Genomic DNA, 19,516 nt, shown 5'->3' with positions numbered 1-19,516 from the left:
CAGCTTATATATATATATATATATATATATATATATAACAACCAATCACAGCTCAGCTTATATATATAACAACCAATCACAGCTCAGCTTATATATAACAACCAATCACAGCTCAGCTTATATATAACAACCATTCACAGCTCAGCTTTATATAACAACCAATCATAGCTCAGCTTATATATAACAATCAATCCCAGCTCAGCTTATATATAACAACCAATCACAGCTCAGCTTATATATAACAACCAATCACAACTCAGCTTATATATAACAACCAATCACAACTCAGCTTATATATAACAACCAATCACAACTCAGCTTATATATAACAACCAATCACAGCTCAGCTTATATAACAACCAACCACAGCTCAGCTTACATATAACAACCAATCACAGTTCAGCTTATATATAACAACCAATCACAGCTCAGCTTATATATATATGTATAACAACCAATCACAGCTCAGCTTATATATATAACAACCAATCACAGCTCAGCTTATATATAACAACCAATCACAGCCCAGCTTATATATAACAACCATTCACAGCTCAGCTTTATATAACAACCAATCATAGCTCAGCTTATATATAACAATCAATCCCAGCTCAGCTTATATATAACAACCAATCACAGCTCAGCTTATATAACAACCAATCACAACTCAGCTTATATAACAACCAATCACAACTCAGCTTATATATAACAACCAATCACAGCTCAGCTTATATAACAACCAACCACAGCTCAGCTTACATATAACAACCAATCACAGTTCAGCTTATATATAACAACCAATCACAGCTCAGCTTATATATAACAACCAATCACAGCTCAGCTTATATATAACAACCAATCACACCTCAGCTTATATATAACAACCAATCACACCTCAGCTTATATATAACAACCAATCACACCTCAGCTTATATATAACAACCAATCACACCTCATCTTATATATAACAACCAATCACACCTCAGCTTATATATAACAACCAATCACACCTCATCTTATATATAACAACCAATCACAGCTCAGCTTATATATAACAACCAATCACACCTCAGCTTATATATAACAACCAATCACAGCTCAGCTTATACATAACAACCAATTACAGCTCAGCTTATATATAACAACCAATCACAGCTCAGCTTATATATAACAACCAATCATAGCTCAGCTTATATATGACAACCAATCACAGCTCAGCTCATATATAACAACCAATCACAGCCCAGCTTATATATAACAACCAATCACAGCTCAGCTTTATATAACAATCAATCACAGCTCAACTTTTTATAACAACCAATCACAGTTCAGCTTACAGATAACAACCAATCACAGATCAGCTTATATATAACAACCAATCATAGCTCAGCTTATATATAACAACCAATCACAGCTCAGCTTATATATAACAACCAATCACGGATCAGCTTATATATAACAACCAATCACAGCTCAGCTTATATATAACAACCAATCACAGCTCATCTTATATATAACAACCAATCATAGCTGAGCTTATATATATAACAACCAATCACAGCTCAGCTTATATATAACAACCAATCACAGCTCAGCTTATATATAACAACCAATCACGGATCAGCTTATTTATAACAACCAATCACAGCTCAGCTTATATATAGCAACCAATCACAGCTCAGCTTATATATAACAACCAATCACAGCTCAGCTTATATATAACAACCAATCACTGCTCAGCTTATATATAACAACCAATCACAGCTCAGCTTATATATAACAACCAATCACGGATCAGCTTATATATAACAACCAATCACAGCTCAGCTTATATATAACAACCAATCACAGCTCAGCTTATATAAAACAACCAATCACAGCTCAGCTTATATAAAACAACCAATCACAGCTCAGCTTATATATAACAACCAATCACAGCTCAGCTTATATATAACAACCAATCACAGCTCAGCTTATATATAACAACCATTCACAGCTCAGCTTTATATAACAACCAATCATAGCTCAGCTTATATATAACAGCCAATCACGGCTCAGCTTATATATAACAACCAATCACGGCTCAGCTTATATATAACAACCAATCACAACCAATTTACCAGAGCTCGTTAGCTAAGCTGTGATTGGTTGTTGCAGGGAAATCACTCCAGTTTTTCTCTCACAGTTTGATAAATCTTGGCCAATGTGTTTGTTAATTACACAGATGTAAATCCAGCGATGGCGCAGCCTGACTTCCCCCCGCTGCCCCGAATGAATCAATAGACTGGGCACCGAGTATTTACTATTTATTGTCCTCCACAAGCAGCCGGCCGGGCCGAGATAAACTCATCAATCTTACTGCCTGATCAATGAGTCTCCAATACCAAACATGTGGCAGCAAAGTACAATGAGACCACATAGAAGACTCAGAGGGACGTCTCTAATATATTATCCAGCCAAATCTAAGCTAATTGGTGAACAAGGTTTATATAGGAAGAACATTGAAATTTACCGATATTATACTGAACCCAGGAAATCGGAATGAATAAATGATTAGAAATAAACCAAAACAACATAATTTCTCCATTGTAGAGGGATTGCTGTGGATTTTCCGACGTGACTCGGGAAACCCCACGGTAACCAGCGGCCTGTGTGAATGTACCTTAAGAAATCCTACTTTACTTGTTCCAAGATTTTTGCACTGCCAAACATTAAATATTTAGTATTAGATTGGGTATCCTCCCAAAAAAATTCTTGTTAGTCCTGTTTCCCCTAATATTCACCCCAATACTATTCAATATAGAGAATAACACTGCCATCTATGTACAAGAATATACCTACTATAATACTTCTCCTATATACAAGAATATACCTACTATAATACTGCCCCTATATACAAGAATATAACTACTATAATACTGCTCCTATATACAAGAATATATCTACTATAATACTGCTCCTATATACAAGAATATACCTACTATAATACTGCTCCTATATACAAGAATATAACTACTATAATACTGCCCCTATATACAAGAATATAACTACTATAATACTGCTCCTATATACAAGAATATAACTACTATAATACTGCCTCCTATATATATATAAGAATATAACTACTATAATACTGCCTTCTATATACAAGAATATAGCTACTGTAATAGCTACAAGAATAGAACTCCTATAATACTGCCTTCTATACACAAGAATATAACTACTATAATACTGCCTCCTATATAAAAGAATAGAACTACTATAATACTGCCCCTATATACAACAATATAACTACTATAATACTGCTCCTATATACAAGTATATAACTATTATAATACCGCTACTATATACAAGAATATAACTACTATAATACTGCCCCCTATACACAAGAATATAACTACTATAATGCTGCTCCTATATACAAGAATATAACTACTATAATACTGCTCCTATATACAAGAATATAACTACTATAATACTGTTCCTATATACAAGAATATAACTACTATAATACTGCCCCTATGTACAAGAATATAACTACTACAATACTGCTCCTATATACAAGATTATAACCACTATAATACTGCTCCTATATACAAGAATATAACTACTATAATACTGCCTCCTATATACAAGAACATATCTACTATAATACTGCTCCTATATTCAAGAATATAACTACTATAATACTGCTCCTATATACAAGAATATAACTACTATAATTCTGCTCCTATATACAAGAATATAACTACTATAATACTGCTCCTATATACAAGAATATAACTACTATAATTCTGCCTCCTATTTATAACAATATAAGTATTATGGCCCCAGAATTAAAGCTATACATAATAGAGTAATACAGTAATAGTTGTGTATAGTTGGCAGTGAAGCTTTGCGCTGTTGATTCGGAGTTCTCTCTTACAGTAGACTCGGCCTCAGTTCAGCAGCTGGTGGTGCGCACGGTTGACTGCAGGAGACACATTAATTGGATGCAGCTTTAGAGCTCAGCGGAGCAGAGTTATCTCCATCTCATCCTCTCCCACATATGAACATGGTTTTCAGTACATAGCAGTGAGTCGGCGGAGTGGGTGATCTGCAGAGACGTCCTCACTGTCGATCCAGGTGGTCGGGGGGGGGGGTGCAGCTGCCAGACACCGAGGTCTGAGTGTAAAACTTAATTACTTATTTGTGGCATAAACCATGGTGGCATCCTGGGGCGGCCATGTAGATAATGAGGAGGCAGACATCAATATTCAATTACCGAACTGTGGCCCCGGAGTCCATTAACAAAACCTTCTCCTCCAGTTGCGGCTGATGTTACGGTGACAGCGAGAGAAGTGTCCACCGGCCGCCCCAGCCGAAAAGCAATTACCGCCTCTTTATTGTCACATTATCCAACTTTTATTTAAAGGGATCAAAGTTTAATTACAATTTTCTTTGTTGTAGAGGATTTGATAGATGGAAAATACCTGGGGGCAAAATAATAAACACAACCAAGTTTGGAAACTACGCCGTCCACTCTATGCAGAGAGATTGTTAAAACTTTAGTCAAACTTTGACATTTAGTGAAGGAATAAAAATGACCTGGAGAAGTCTGAGGTGATGAGAATTCATCTCTGTTCTTTAGCGGAGGACATAAAACAGGGAGGGTTCGATAGCGTCCTTCTTGATCAAGAAGGATATATTAGCACCACCCTAGAGCATAATGTAACCAATAACACAACCCTAGGGCAGGAAGAACCCAATAGCACCACCCAAGAGCATAATGTACCCAATAACACAACCCTAGGGCAGGGAGAACCCAATAGCACCACCCAAGAGCATAATGTACCCAATAACACAACCCTAGGGCAGGGAGAACCCAATAGCACCACCCAAGAGCATAATGTACCCAATAACACAACCCTAGGGCAGGGAGAACCCAATAGCACCACCCAAGAGCATAATGTACCCAATAACACAACCCTAGGGCAGGGAGAACCCAATAGCACCACCCAAGAGCATAATGTACCCAATAACACAACCCTAGGGCAGGGAGAACCCAATAGCACCACCCAAGAGCATAATGTACCCAATAGCACCTCCTAAGAGCATAATGTACCCAATAGCACCTCCTAAGAGCATAATGTACCCAAGAGCACCACCCAAAAGCATAATGTACCAAATAGCACCAGCCTAGGGCAGGAAGAACCCAATAGCACCACCCAAGAGCATAATGTGCCAAATAGCACCACCCAAGAACATAATGTACCCAATAACACAACTCTAGTACAGGAAGAACCCAATAGCACCACCCGAGAGCTTAATGTACCCAATAGCACCAACCTAGGGCAGGAAGAACCCAGTAGCATCACCCTAGAGCTCGAGGGATCCAATAGCACCACCCTTGAGCTCGAAGGATACAATACCACCACCCTAGAGCAGGAAGGGTCCAATTGCACCACCATGGAGCTCGAAGGGTCCAACAGCACCACCCTAGAGCTCAAAGGATCCAACAGCACCACACTAGAGCAAGAAGGATCCAATAGAAGCAGCCAAGAGGATAAGGTACCCAGTAGCACCACCCTAGGTTCAGAAAGGCCTGATAGCAGGGGCGTAGCTATAGAGGTAGCAGAGGTAGCAGTCACACTGGGGCCCTGGAGCCTAAGGGGACCCCAAAGCACATCTGCCTCATTAGAGACCAGTAATATAATTGGCATATGGGGCCCTGTTGCAGATTTTGCATAGGGGCCCAGAAGCTACATGCTATGCCTCTGCCTGATAGTATCACCCAAGAGCAGGAAAAACCCAAAAGCACCATCCTTATGTATATGTGAATGTTCATGGTGTTTATACTGTATAAATGTTAAAGGGGTACTCCACTGCCCCAGTGTTTGGAACATTTTGTGCCCTGTTCTCCCGATATGTGCCCTGCTCTCCCGATATGTGCCCTGCTTTGCCCATATGTGCCCTGCTCTCCCCATATGTGCCCTGCTCTCCCCATATGTGCCCTGCTCTCCCCATATATGACCTGCTCTCCCCATATATGTCCTGCTCTGCCCATATGTGCCCTACTCTCCCCATATGTGCCCTACTCTGACCATATGTGCCCTGCTCTCCCCATGTGTCCTGCTCTGCCCTTATGTGCCCTGCTCTGCCATTAGTGCCCTGCTCTCCCTATATGTGCCCTGCTCCCTGGGAAAACATTCCCCTAAGATACCAAGACTGACCTCATATAGTCTCATGTACAAATAGTACATTTCCTAATTCCTTTAGTGTACCACATAATAAACTTCTGTACATGCAAAACAAAAAAATATCTCACACTTCCAAAACTCAAAAAAGCTTTAGGGACTGAAACAATCCATTCTTCAGTTCCATACCAATGTTTATACACTAACTTGTTCGTTTTCTTACCTACTTGTTCAGGATGCTCTTCCTGGCTAGAAGATGCTCCTGTAAGCCTAAGTAAAAGCACGTATCCAGAAAGGTAACTCTCAGTAAGTGTTATCTAGGTAGAGTTTTAGGGGTAGGAGTGTGTAACTAATAGACCCTAGTAGCTAGGTATTGGTCAGAGAGCCAAAGGCAAGCCAATCCAAAACCAGTGTATAAAACAGGTAATCAAATGTGGTAAAAACAAAATAAAGGTGAGATTATTGTCGTTCTAGAATGTAGAAACATTCACTTCATTATACATACTTCTAATAATAGTCAATTGTCAGTCAAAAGAAAAGAAAAAAATAGTAAACAAATAATAAAGTGTATATCATACATAGTCAATAGATGCATAGTCATAACTCTCTACAATCTTGTTTGTGAATTTGTGGATATTACAATCCTATTCGTGAGTTCACTAGTCCTTCCATTCCTGCTTGTGGATTAATGTAATGTAATATAATTTTGTTGATATATATATATATATATATATATAAAATGAAAAATGCAGCACATCCAGTAATACTACCACGGGTGCCCAGCGTCCAAGGCCCGATCCTGGCCTATCTAGACAGTCCACAGAAATCAATAGCGCAGCACTCCAACAGCGTTCCAATCAACAAGTGAATTTATTCGAAGCATGCGCATGCGCATTGAGAATATTCACAAGCAATCGGCGCCATTACAGCTACGGAGCATGTGAGTTTTCCTCTATGATTATAGATGATTACAGCTGATTCGTATAATATTAATGAATTAATTATACTTGAGCATTAACTTTCAAGCTTTTTTCTGTACATCTTAATGATTTTAAAATATTCACTATGTACTTATCGGTACTCTTACTTATGCACTGTTTTGGGCTGATATTGTATTCTTGGATTGTGATTTTTAATATTTTTGCACTGTATTAGTTAATTTATTGTTTGATAAATGAGATCACATGTTTTGGGTACATATACCCCTGAAGTATTGATTGTCACTATGCTTGAAAAAAGCTCTAGTGTAGAGCTAAAACGTTGCTACTGGAGATATGCTTTGAATAAATTCACTTGCTGATTGGAACGATGTAGGAGTGCTGCGCCATTGATTTCTGTGGACTATATATATATATATATATATATATATATATATATATATATAGAACATTTTGGAGCTTTCAAGGACATTTCATTATGCGCGAGGACTCTTTGTTACTGTGTGTTTTCTACAGCCTGACTAAAGGACATTATAATTTTGCCCAGGACTGTTCATGGACTCTCAGCATGTCATCCCTCTGTCTTTGGGGACCATCGTTGAGGCCAACTCATCTTAAGTAAGGGGGTTTGTGGTGTCCCGGTACTGGACTTGGTCCTGTACCACAGTCAGAGTTCCTCCATGCTTTCGGGGCTCTCCTGATGGGTTAACCCCTAGTTGCCTCATAATGCTATTGAAAAATGTATATATGTAATGTATTTTGTCATAGTGTAATAAATGTACAGGACCTTAGGTCATGTGATCAATAGTGAATTGTGTTAGGCAAGGTTCAAGGACCTTTCGGTCATGTGATGGGGTCATGTGATGTGATCATAATGCTTTGGGTCAGGACCGATAGGTCTTGGAACCATTAAGCTTAGATCCTGCCCCTTCAGTATATAAGGCCACTGTATCCAATAATCGCTCTCTTCTCTCTTTCTCTCAGGATATGAAAGCAAGCACAACTCCGTACAATTCTTCAAGTCAAGTTAGGCCTGAAGCCTTCAACTTCAGCAGCCTTCTAAACCGTGAGTTAATCCAACTCCAATCTTACCAATCCTACTTGACTACTGAACCTAAACATACCCCTAAATTCAGTGGAACAGCGTACAGCAAAATCAAAGCTTATTTCACTAAAAAGTCCCAGCCAACCTGTGAGGAGCCTGTATCCCGGTCCTCTTGTAAAAGACTGTTTGTTATCTGCATAAAATCTGCAGTAAAGTTATTTCTAGTTTACTACAACTTCTGCTGTTGGCAATCCTTTATTCCTCCCTATCGTTCCTGGGACGGGTGGCAGTAGGACATATACATAGAGGAAGCCCGTACCCTGGCGCCACGACAATCAAGGGTTAATGGTACACCCTGCATCACTACTCTGCAACACTCCTGTTCACCCTAAACCCCTACAGCTTACCACAGGAACATAGGGCATCAGTCAGTAAAGCTAATGCATCCTTCTAACCCCATGCAGAAAAACTATTTTGTAGCTTCATGCACCATTGAGTGCTTCTGCCCTTAAAACCCCTCCCCTTTGACCCTTTCCCTTTTGTAAAAAAGAAAATCTGGTCACCCAAGGTTCAGGGTTTCTCACAGTTCCAATAAGCAACTATTCGCTAAGGTGGCCCAGGCTGCTTCACCGATTGGCTCTTCTCCTGTTCCTTGAATGTAGGCAACTTTTGTACAGTTTCTAGCTGTCGGGTGTAGACTGACATTTGGACTGACACTCTTAATTGACCAAGCCCAACGGAAGCCCATCAGGTCCTTGACTCTTGTACACACTATCTGGTCAGGACTGGTGAAAGGATTTTTGCCACCCTAGGCGAAAGCCAATTTTGCCACGCCTTGACCCCGCCCATTGCCTCCGCTCTTTGACACGCTCCACCTTACTACTGGGGTGACACACTGTAACAAACCCCCTCCTCACGTTACAGTGGTTCTGGCTGGGCGGGTGCTTCGGATTAGCATCGGGTGCTTCAGATGCTGGCTGGTTGCGAACCTCCTTGCAGCGGGCAGAGCGGCGTCCCCAAGAGGGCACTCAAGGCAGCTGCCTATTTTGCGTACAGGCAGAACCGGCCCCGTATCTGGCTGTCTGGTAGCATTTAAATTATTTTCAGAAAAATCCTTGTAGTAAGAAACCCCTTGGATAAGTCTGATACTCCCTGGGTATTCAGCTATTTTTTATGCAGGGGTTAAGCCCATTTCTGTTGTATTTCTATAGGTTATCATTTTATCCTGATTAGACCCCCCGCCCCCCAATCTAGGCAGGACTTTTTGCATAGACGTGAAGAAAAAACAATATCATTGAATTATAATACAGTTCGGCATTAATAAAGTCCTGGTGATTAACATATCCAACAACTCAGACAGATTGCTAGAAACTCACATAGTGGGACACTTGTCCCTCTAACTCTAATCCATTCATTTACTGCACATAAACAATGAAGCTGTGATCCGACGGACTGGGTTTAGGTATCCTCAGGGCTGGCCTGTCCAAGTGACAGACTTACGTCTGGACACCCCCTTTTGGATATCCTCAAAGATAACGACATTCCAGAGCAACCCAAGGAAAGGTAAGTGAGAGAGGGGATTTTTGCACTGCGTTGCGGCCACACCCCCTCAATACAAGTCTACACTTGTATTAATGGGGCATGGCCGTGACTTCACAAGCATCGCCAGTCATCTGGCACGGAGTGGAGTTCGCTCTGTGCACCGGATGTCTGGGCTGCCGCAGCCGAGATCAGCGGGGGGACCCCCGCGATCAGACATCTTATCGCCTCTTCTTTGGATAGGGATAAGATGTCTAGGGGTGGAGTACCCCTTTAAGTCAAGTGTAGCCTCAAGTCAAGTCTAAAGTCTTAAAAGAGAACTCCAGCCAAAACCAACTTATCCCCTATCAACAGGAGCTGATTGCGGGGGGTCCGACCTCTGGGACCCCCCACAATCTCTGGAACGGGACCAGGCTCTCAGTGAGGAGCTCCATTCATTTCTATGGGAGCACCGAATAGAACCAAGTACAGCACTCGGGCACCTCCCATAGAAATGGAGCACGTGCTGTCTACCGGTAGACCACACTCGTTCCTCACTGACAGCCCGTTGTGGAGATCTGGGACCTCAAGCGATCAGCTGCTTATCCTCTATCCTGTGAATGGGGGATAAGTTAGTTTGGGCTGGAGTTCTCCTTTAAGTGTCAATGCCCATCCTAATATGCCAAAGGGGTCAAACAATATATATTGATGGGGCATCTTTACATGTGTGAATGTCAGAAGCCGCATCCACTAATTACATCATAGAAGATTCTACATGATCACATGATCTAAAATAAATAAGTCCAATCCGGTGCGAAAACACATCACAAGCAGAAACGTGACAGCTCCTTGTTATGCGACGAGACGCCCGATGCAATCACATTTATGTCACAAACATAGAGAACCAGCCGAGGACATAAATAGAACCAAAACGAGAAAGAAGAATCAGCCAAGAACAAGTTTCATTTGTTTCTTCTTAGGAAAATGTAATCAGTTTTTTCCATCTCGCAATCATCTGACTTTTCAGAGAAAGATGGAGGAACGTTCCCGCAATTGTGCTTCTCTCTATTACAATCTTAATCAGATCAGAATGGAACATTGAAATTGTTGCTTTTATTATTTTATTGTTTTCTGGTAGGAGACGGAGACTTTTGTACTGTGCTAGAAAAGTGCAGAAGAATAACTTTGTAATTGCTCGTCTTCCGATGGCGGATTCGGAGAACAAGAAGTCGGAATTTTTGCAATGAGAAAAAAAAAGTTGTTTTGGTAAACAAATGGATAACATTAAAGGGGTACTCTGCCCCTAAACATCTTACCCCTATCCAAAGGATACGCCACTGGGAACCCCCGCAATCTCTGCTGCACCACGGCAGTCATCTGCTGCACGGAGAAAACGGAGCGAACTGAACGATGCTGCGCTGACGTCACAGCCATGCCCCCCTTGTGACATTGCCCCCTCCCATAGACTTGCATTGAGGGGGCATGGCCTTACGTCACAAGGGGGCATGACCGTGACGTCACGAGCCTCCGGTGCCGCAGCCGGCATTCTTAACAAACACCAGGTGCTGCAGGGAGATCACGGGGGGGGTCCCAGCGGCGGGACCACTGTGATCAGATATCTCGTCCCCTAAATGTCTATGGGAGGAGTACCCCTTTAATGGTTTGTTAAAGGGGTTGTCAAGAAATAGAAAACCAGAGATAATTTCTTCCAAAAAAAAAAGCACCGCCCCTGTCCTCAGGTTGTGTGCGGTATTACAACTTGTCTCCATTCACTTCAATGGAACTGAGCTGCAATACCACACACAACCTGAGGACAGGGGTGGTGCTGGTTTTGGAAGAAATTAGCTCTGGTTTTCTATTTCTGGACAACCCCTTTAAGGCTTTAGGTCAGTGATCTCCAAACTGTAAGGCACCATATGTTGCAAAACTGCAACTCTCAGCATGGCCGGACAGCCGTTGGCTGTCCGGGCATGCTGGGGGTTGTAGCTTTGCAACAACTGGAAATCCACATTTTGGAAACCACTGCTTAACATCTTATCAATGCTGCATTGCTGAGACAGGGCTTAAAAGTGCCGTCTCCTGTTTTCCCAATAGTGTGTGGTGTCCCAGAGCAGGGTCATATTTTGCTACTCTGAACACAATTAGGGTGACTGCCCTCAAAGATGTTAAGCTGTGTCTCAGGTCTATCTCTTTAAAGAGAACCTGTCATGATCCTGTTAAATGTTATAATCCTCCCCGATCACTTCCCCCATCATGATAACACCCCCCCCCCCCCCCCCCCGCCTTTATTTTTATTATTTGTTAGTTTCCTACCTTGATATTGCTCTGTATTTTCTGCTCAGTCAGATTCACAAACTGGGAAGGGGCATTCCCCAGCAGGCATGACATCATCTGAAGCCAAACTTGAACTTCCTCGCTCACTCTGCTACACACAGCCCAGAGCAGTTCAGTGTGAGATGAGCTATAATTGTCTAAGGCTGCACACGCCCCCCTCAGCAATCCAGACTGCATTTCCTGATTTTGGACTTCTGCCAGGCCAGCAGGAGTCCAAAGTCTGGGCAGTAAGAGATGCGGGGGGAAATGTGCTCTGGACAAGTAGGGAGACACCTAGTGGCAGCTTTTTTTATACACAAATAAAACAGAGAAAACTAAAAAATTTTTAAACAAAGTACACTAGAAATATATTTTACTTACTATAAGGTGTGCGATAGCAAAAATTTTTTTAATGAAAGTGCCCATTTAAGTGTATTTCCATCCAAATGTATTTTTCTATGTCTTATATAGGTTTTCTGTATTCAATAAGCCTACACAAGTGTAAGGGGTTAACTTTCTTTACCCAAGAGTCAATGCTTTCTGTACAAGAACTGGTAATATGTCCCATGTCCAACCCTCAGATAATTAAAGGAAAATGGTCACCCATTCACCTACACTAAACGCAACACAACAGGTTATAGTGCGAGTGAACAGGAGACCAATGCGGGGTCTCTGACCTATATACGTACCTGCTGTCCGGCACCCGGTCCCTCTAGAGATCCTCTTCTGTTTTCTCTGAATTGCACACTGGAGTGTGCACGCAATTCAGAGCAGATAGAAGAGGATCTTCAGAGGGACCAGGTGCAGGACTGCAGGCATGTATATTAGTCAGAGACCCTGCACCGGTCTCCTGTTCACCCGCACTATAACCCGGTGGGTGAATGAGTGACCGTTTTCCTTTAAAGGCTAACATCTGTCCTGTCTCCACCTCAGTCCCCAGTGAGAGGGGAGGGGCCTAAAGCACATGTTAGGCTATGTTCACCTGCCTGAATTTACGTGCAGATATTCCACAGCAGCAAAGTCTCATTAATTTCAATGGGATTCTGCTTCACTGTGCACATGACGGAATTTGATGTTTCTGGTGCGGAAATTCCAATTCTGGTGTCAGAAGAAAGAATGGACATTTCCATTCCTTCTCAGCACTCCACACGGAGAAGATGCATTCCTGAGCGGTCCTAGCGCTGGCGTGTTATGCCGGTGCCCACAGTCTGCAGAATTTTCAGCGCGGACATTCTGACGTCTGAACATAGCCTTAGAGTTAGTCTGGCCATGGCCAGAGAAGAAGTTATATCCCCCAAATGCAGCTCTCACACCTTCAGTGGGATGCTGCCCCAAACCATAGCATATGTTGGTAACGTTAATGGGGCAACATAACTATTAATCAATTATGAATTATTTAATAAGTTCAAACAAAAATTATAAAAATTATGACCTTATGAATTGCTGACAATTATAAACAATTAAATTCTTATCGGAGCCAACTATTTCTCAGATATGTTAAGTTCTTTTTGATGACAGTAACTCTAGGAAGGTAGTTTTGCAATATAATAAAATATTGCACAGGTGTAATAAAAATATTGGCAGATTTATTGGTTATAATTAATAAACAAATGAGTATATAAACACAATAATATAAATGTATATGAATATCAATAAGATATGAATATTTAAAGAATATTAATTAATCATTATTAGCGTATGTTAGTAACTACATACAGTAGAACTACAAGTCAGAGAAGCTACTAACTATGTCACATTATAACATCAGTTAAAAGGTTAGTTCAGATATGATATACATATAGTAGGTATATTACTCTGGAAGAAAAAAATTCATCTCACATCATATCAGAATGGGCAATAGCTAATTCATAGATATATAAAAATAGATATATAAACACTCCGCTCACTTCTAACTACACTACGCACACAACTTTATCATGAAGAGAAAATAAGTCTGGCACTACTAGAAGCGCTGTGAGGATAATGATGTGACCCCATGCTATACAGTATTATCAACATAAGGCTCTGTGCTCAGGTCCGATGGTGCACGCTCAAGAAAACAAAGAAAGTCCCAAATATGAATTAACTGAAGAGAAACAGATATCTCAATCTATACTTTAGTTACCTTTTTTTCACGGAGTAATGGGGACATACAATACAGGCACGTTCCAAAGAAATGAGCAACGACGTTTCACAGCGGCTTCTTCCAGCTCTCTGAATGTCACGTGGCATTGATGCGGTTGATATACGTCAGCGGCGTATGGTGTCATGGCAACATGTACACAAACTGAGGCAGCGCCTGTGCGGTGAAGCATAGGAGCCGAATGATAAGCAGTCAACAGCGCATGCACGCCCCACTCTGCACACATATAAGATTGCATACAAAAAAGGAATTCAAGCAAACAAATAATTAATTCAAACACAATTACAAATAAATAAATTCTACGCAAATAAAACAATAAGAGAACTGCAGTATATCACAAAAGGACATTTGTGTCGTTCTTGTCATTAAGGCCAGGCAGCCCGAGCGCATTACTTTTGAGGATCTAAGTGGCTCCTTTTTGAAGCAATAACTTATGGTGATCTCCACCATCTCTAATTGCTTGAGCCACCTCTAATCCTGCAAATGTCCAAGCTGACAGGTTGCCTTTATGTGTAGTCCTGACATGGTCTCAGTCGGGCACAACCGTGTCCCTTTTTATAGACCGTTGAGGTCCCTGGACTCTAATATGTAGGCAGCGTATAGTCTTGCCTATATATTAGAGTCCACAGGGACAAGAAATCATGTACACGATGAATTTGGTTTTTACAGGTGATAAAATTAGGTACTTTCCTTTCTATGCCTGCTATTCTACAGAACCTTGCTTAACTATTATATCTGCACATAGAACACTGCCTGCACTTGCAGTTCTCTAAAGTTCCCTTTATCAAACCATGTCTTGGTCTTGTCTTTCAATCTAGGGAAACTCAACTGGTTTCCTAGTGTACAGGTCTTTCTATACGAGAACAAGGGCTGTCTGAGGGTCCCTTCCTTTGAATCGGGGTCATTCTCAATTATGTGCCAATGGGGACGAATGACTAAATAGTATGGTCCAACAAAGATAGAGAAACAGAAACATAGCTGCGCATCCACAATTTCAATTTTGATATATTTGCTTCTCAGCATAAATTCATAAACAGTATGGTCCATAGAGGAGTGTTGGAAAGAAAACACAAAACTTTTAGGCTTTTTGAAATTATCTTTTTTATTATACAAAAGTTGATTTTGGGGCAAACTACATGCTTTTTCAAGAGCTTTACCTATAATTATAGGGGATACCCTCTGAGTCAATAGTCCAACTACCGTATTTTTCGCCATATAAGACGCACTTTTTCTTCCCCAAAACTGGGGTGAAAAAGTTGGTGCGTCTTAAACTGCGAATACACACCTATCGCGATATATATATATATGCCAGTGCGTCCTAAAGGGCGAAAAATACGGTAATTCTTGAGCTTGAATTTCAAACTGGGAATCATCGTTATAAAGCCGTCTTCTTCGAACAAACTGTCTGTAAGGTATTGCCCTCTTGACATGAGGGGGGGGTGGAAGCTACCAAAATGCTCAAGGAACTCAAGAGACTGAAGAGGTGAACTGCATATTCATTTTTAAATATTTAAATTAACGAATTTCGTGAACTGCAATGGGGACCAGGACCAAATAATAAAAATATCATCAATAAAACAAAGAAACGTAGCAATTTTGTTTGTAAAATGATTCAAAGCTGAAAAAGAAACCTCTTTTCAAATGCTGCTAAAAATAATTTAGCAAAAGAACAAGCTACGGGGGTCCCCATTGCAGTTCCCGAGTCCTGTCTAAACCACTTCTCCTGAAACCTAAAGGCATTATGAACAAAGAACAAATTGTAGGGCCTCACAGACAAAGCTTGTAAAGTCTCATGGCTTAAATACTTTCAACAGAAATTCCTCTACCGCCCGGACCGCTTCTTCTTGAGGGATCCGGGTGTAGAGGCTCTCTACGTCTACTGATGCTAGATGCTACCCACTGTTTGGGAAGAAATTATGCTTAACTCAACATATTTACGCAACAATATCCTTAGTTGGGCTAAATATTTGGTGGTCGGGTCACTTAACAGAGGGGTATAAATCTTTACATCGTGGAGTAGGCGATGTGCCTCTCCTAAATACTGTTCTCTTGTAAATACGATGATGTTTCCTCCTTCGTCTGCCTTACGGAAAATCAATTATTTATGTGATTTTAACTACCTAAGTGCTTTCAGTTCTTTAGGCATAAGATTACTGGTGGACATAGGATATAGTAAAGATTTTACCTCATTAGTGACTAAATTAGAGAAGAGCTCCAATGGGCCACCTGGGGCTAAAGGTGGGCAAAAAGTAGAAGGATTACCACCAACAAATATCTCAGTTGCAGATTCATTATTAGACAGTAAATCAGACGCAGGATTATGCAAATCAGTATCAACAATGATGTTAGTTGGATCAAAATAATCGGCAGTTATATCAGCAAAATAATCGGCAATTGGTTAGTTCACACAACAGTTTAGCTACCTTGCATACATCTGGTGCTAAGTCTGTGGTAACACTATAGCCTTAAAGGGGTACTCCAATGCCCCAGCCTTCTGAACATCCGGTTCAGGAGGCTTGGAGCAGCAAATGCGGTTGAGACGTCATGGCCACGCCCCCTCCATTGATGTCTATGGGAAGGGGTGTGACGCCCCCTCCCATAGACATCAATGGAGGGGGCATGTCCGAGACGTCAAGGCCACTGCTCCAAGCCTTATGAACCGGATGTTCAGAAGGCTGGGGCACTTTTACTGGTGCTTCGCCAGATTTTTTTCGGGACAGTCTGGGAGTCATATTTAGCAAAGTGTTTACACAGACCTAGCTTAAGGATCAACTTGAACAAGTCCACTTGAAAATCAGTAAGATCCAAATTCTCGGTTAGGCAGAAATTGAGTCCTCTGGACAATAGAGGTAGACAAAATCTGGTGTTAGCTCCAATAGTAGTAAGATAAATGACATTGTGCACAAATATCCTACTGTCTGTGCCTGTTTTCCAAGACAGGTTTCCTCTTTTCTGGTCCCCACTTTCTTCCGGCGTCCTCCTAAAGTGGGGTTAAGAGAGACATTCTTGGACCCCGAGGCTACAGCTTGATCATCAGATTTACTTAAATCAGAATCGGGTATCCAAAACTCTTATGACTTCTTTCTATTAGCCCAGGTGTGTCCAGGAATATCCCGAATAAACTTGTCACGTTTTCTCTCCTTGATCTCAGCTTGAGCGGCCAATAATCTCTTTTCCAATGTCTTGGAGAAGACTGTGAACTGGTCCTCTGTTAGTCGTGTGCGCAATTCCATCTTGGCTTTTCATAAATGAAGGGGAGTTTGTTCACATTCCACCTCATTGCGTTTTAGAATAATAGACATTAACTTTAATGTTCCAAATTACTTTGGTAAGCACTTCTAAAGACACAGTACAAGATATATTCTAAATTTGGAAACTTAAAATATATTTCATTGTGGGAACATTATTTATATCAATTAGATGGTGGAGGATTTATTATACCGTATATACTCGAGTATAAGCCGTCCCGAGTATAAGCCGAGCCCCCTAATTTCACCCCAAAAACCCAGGAAAAGTTATTGACTCGACTGTAAGCCTAGGGGGGGGAAATACAACATCCCCCGTCATCATCCACACCCCCGTCATCATCCCCCCCCCCCCCCCGTCATCATCACCGCCTGTCAATCCAGTGGTCTCCAACCTGGGAACCTCCAGATGTTGTAAAACTACAACTCCCAGCATGCCCGGACAGCCATCGGCTGTCCGGGCATGCTGGGAGTTGTAGTTTTGAAACATCTGGAGGTCCGCAGGTTGAAGACCACTGCCGGGCCTTCGTCATCACTCAGACCCCAGTTTTGTTTTGTACTCACCTCCCCAGTTTCTCGGTGGAAAGGAAGGGTGAGCTGGTCCGGGCCGTCCATATTCGACCACCTATGCTGCAGGGACCGTCCGGTGGGGAGGGTTAGTCATTCCGGGCTGTCTATCTTCACTGGGGGCCCTCTTCTCCGCTCCGGGCCAGCCCCGGACTAGTGACGTTGCCTTGACGACGACGCGCAGTGACGTCCCTGCGCATGAACGTCCCTGCGCGTCGTCGTCAAGGCAACGTCACTAGTCCGGGGCCGGTATTGGCATGGAGCGGAGAAGAGGGCTTCCCGGTGAAGGTGGAAAGCCCGGAATGACTAACCCTCCCCACCGGACGGTCCCTACAGCATAGGTGGTCGAATATGGATGGCCTGGACCAGCTCACCGTTCCTTCCCACTGAAGGGAGGTGAGTAGAAAACAAAAGGGGGGTCTGGATGATGACGAAGGCCCGTCAGTGGTCTTCAACCTGCGGACCTCCAAATATTGCAAAACCACAACTCCCAGCATGCCCGGACAGGCGATGGCTGTCCGGGCATGCTGGGAGTTGTAGTTTTGCAACATCTGGAGGTCCGCAGGTTGAAGACCACTGAGAAGGGATTGACAGGCGGAGATGGACAGCCGTGACCATCCCCTCACAGCTAAAGCCAGAAAAAAATTTTGTTTACTCGAGTATAAGCCGAGGGGGGCGTTTTCAGCACAAAAAATTGTGCTGAAAAACTCGGCTTATACTCGAGTATATACGGTAGACTATGATGTGCATAGAACGCACTCTGTACTCTGCAGAAGAAGGAGACATGATCCATATGCTAGAACTTTACAATCACAACCTGGAGATTATGGCAAATATTTATCCAACATATTAACTCACATAATTTCATACACATGTTAAAATAGGTCTCATTTAAATAAGAAGCCATTTGTATGTTACCAAGATCATGTGAGATCAAACTTCTCTGTCCTGAAAAGCTGGGTCCATCAAATTGTCTTGCACCATATGATCATCTCAGATGAGGACTGGCATGGTAGAGCGTCTCACCCTGACCCTTCATGGTCCTGTTTTAGGTAACTTCTAAATCCTGATCACATAATCTATGGGGCTGACGGGGGAAGGGGCTCTTCCTGTTAAGCAGCAGCAATCCCGTGATGTGATCGTGGGATCCCATTGGTTGTCATGGCAACAGGAGGCCAGCCGATTTACTGCAGCATAGTATATAGTGAAAAGTAAAAAACATAAAAAGGTTTTTACATAAATTAATAAAGTGTAAAAAAAAAGATATAAATGCCCCTTTCCCAATAAAACTCTATATTTTCACATAACAAAAAAAAACGCCCAAACCTATACATAATAGGTATTGCCACATTTGTAATTACTTGTACAATAAAACGATAATTGTATTTATGCCACATGGTGAATGCTGTAAAAAAACGAAACAAAAAAATGCAAATTTTGGTCCAAAACATGGAATAAAAAAGATCAAAAGGTAGCATGCATCACAAAAATGGTACCAATAAAAAGTACATCTTGTCCTGCAAAAAAAAAGCCAAACACAATGCGATTGGATGAAAAAGAAAAAAGTTATG

Source organism: Hyla sarda, chromosome 8 (assembly GCF_029499605.1).
Source record: "Hyla sarda isolate aHylSar1 chromosome 8, aHylSar1.hap1, whole genome shotgun sequence".
Taxonomy (NCBI): domain Eukaryota; kingdom Metazoa; phylum Chordata; class Amphibia; order Anura; family Hylidae; genus Hyla; species Hyla sarda.
This window is presented reverse-complemented; position numbering follows the sequence as displayed.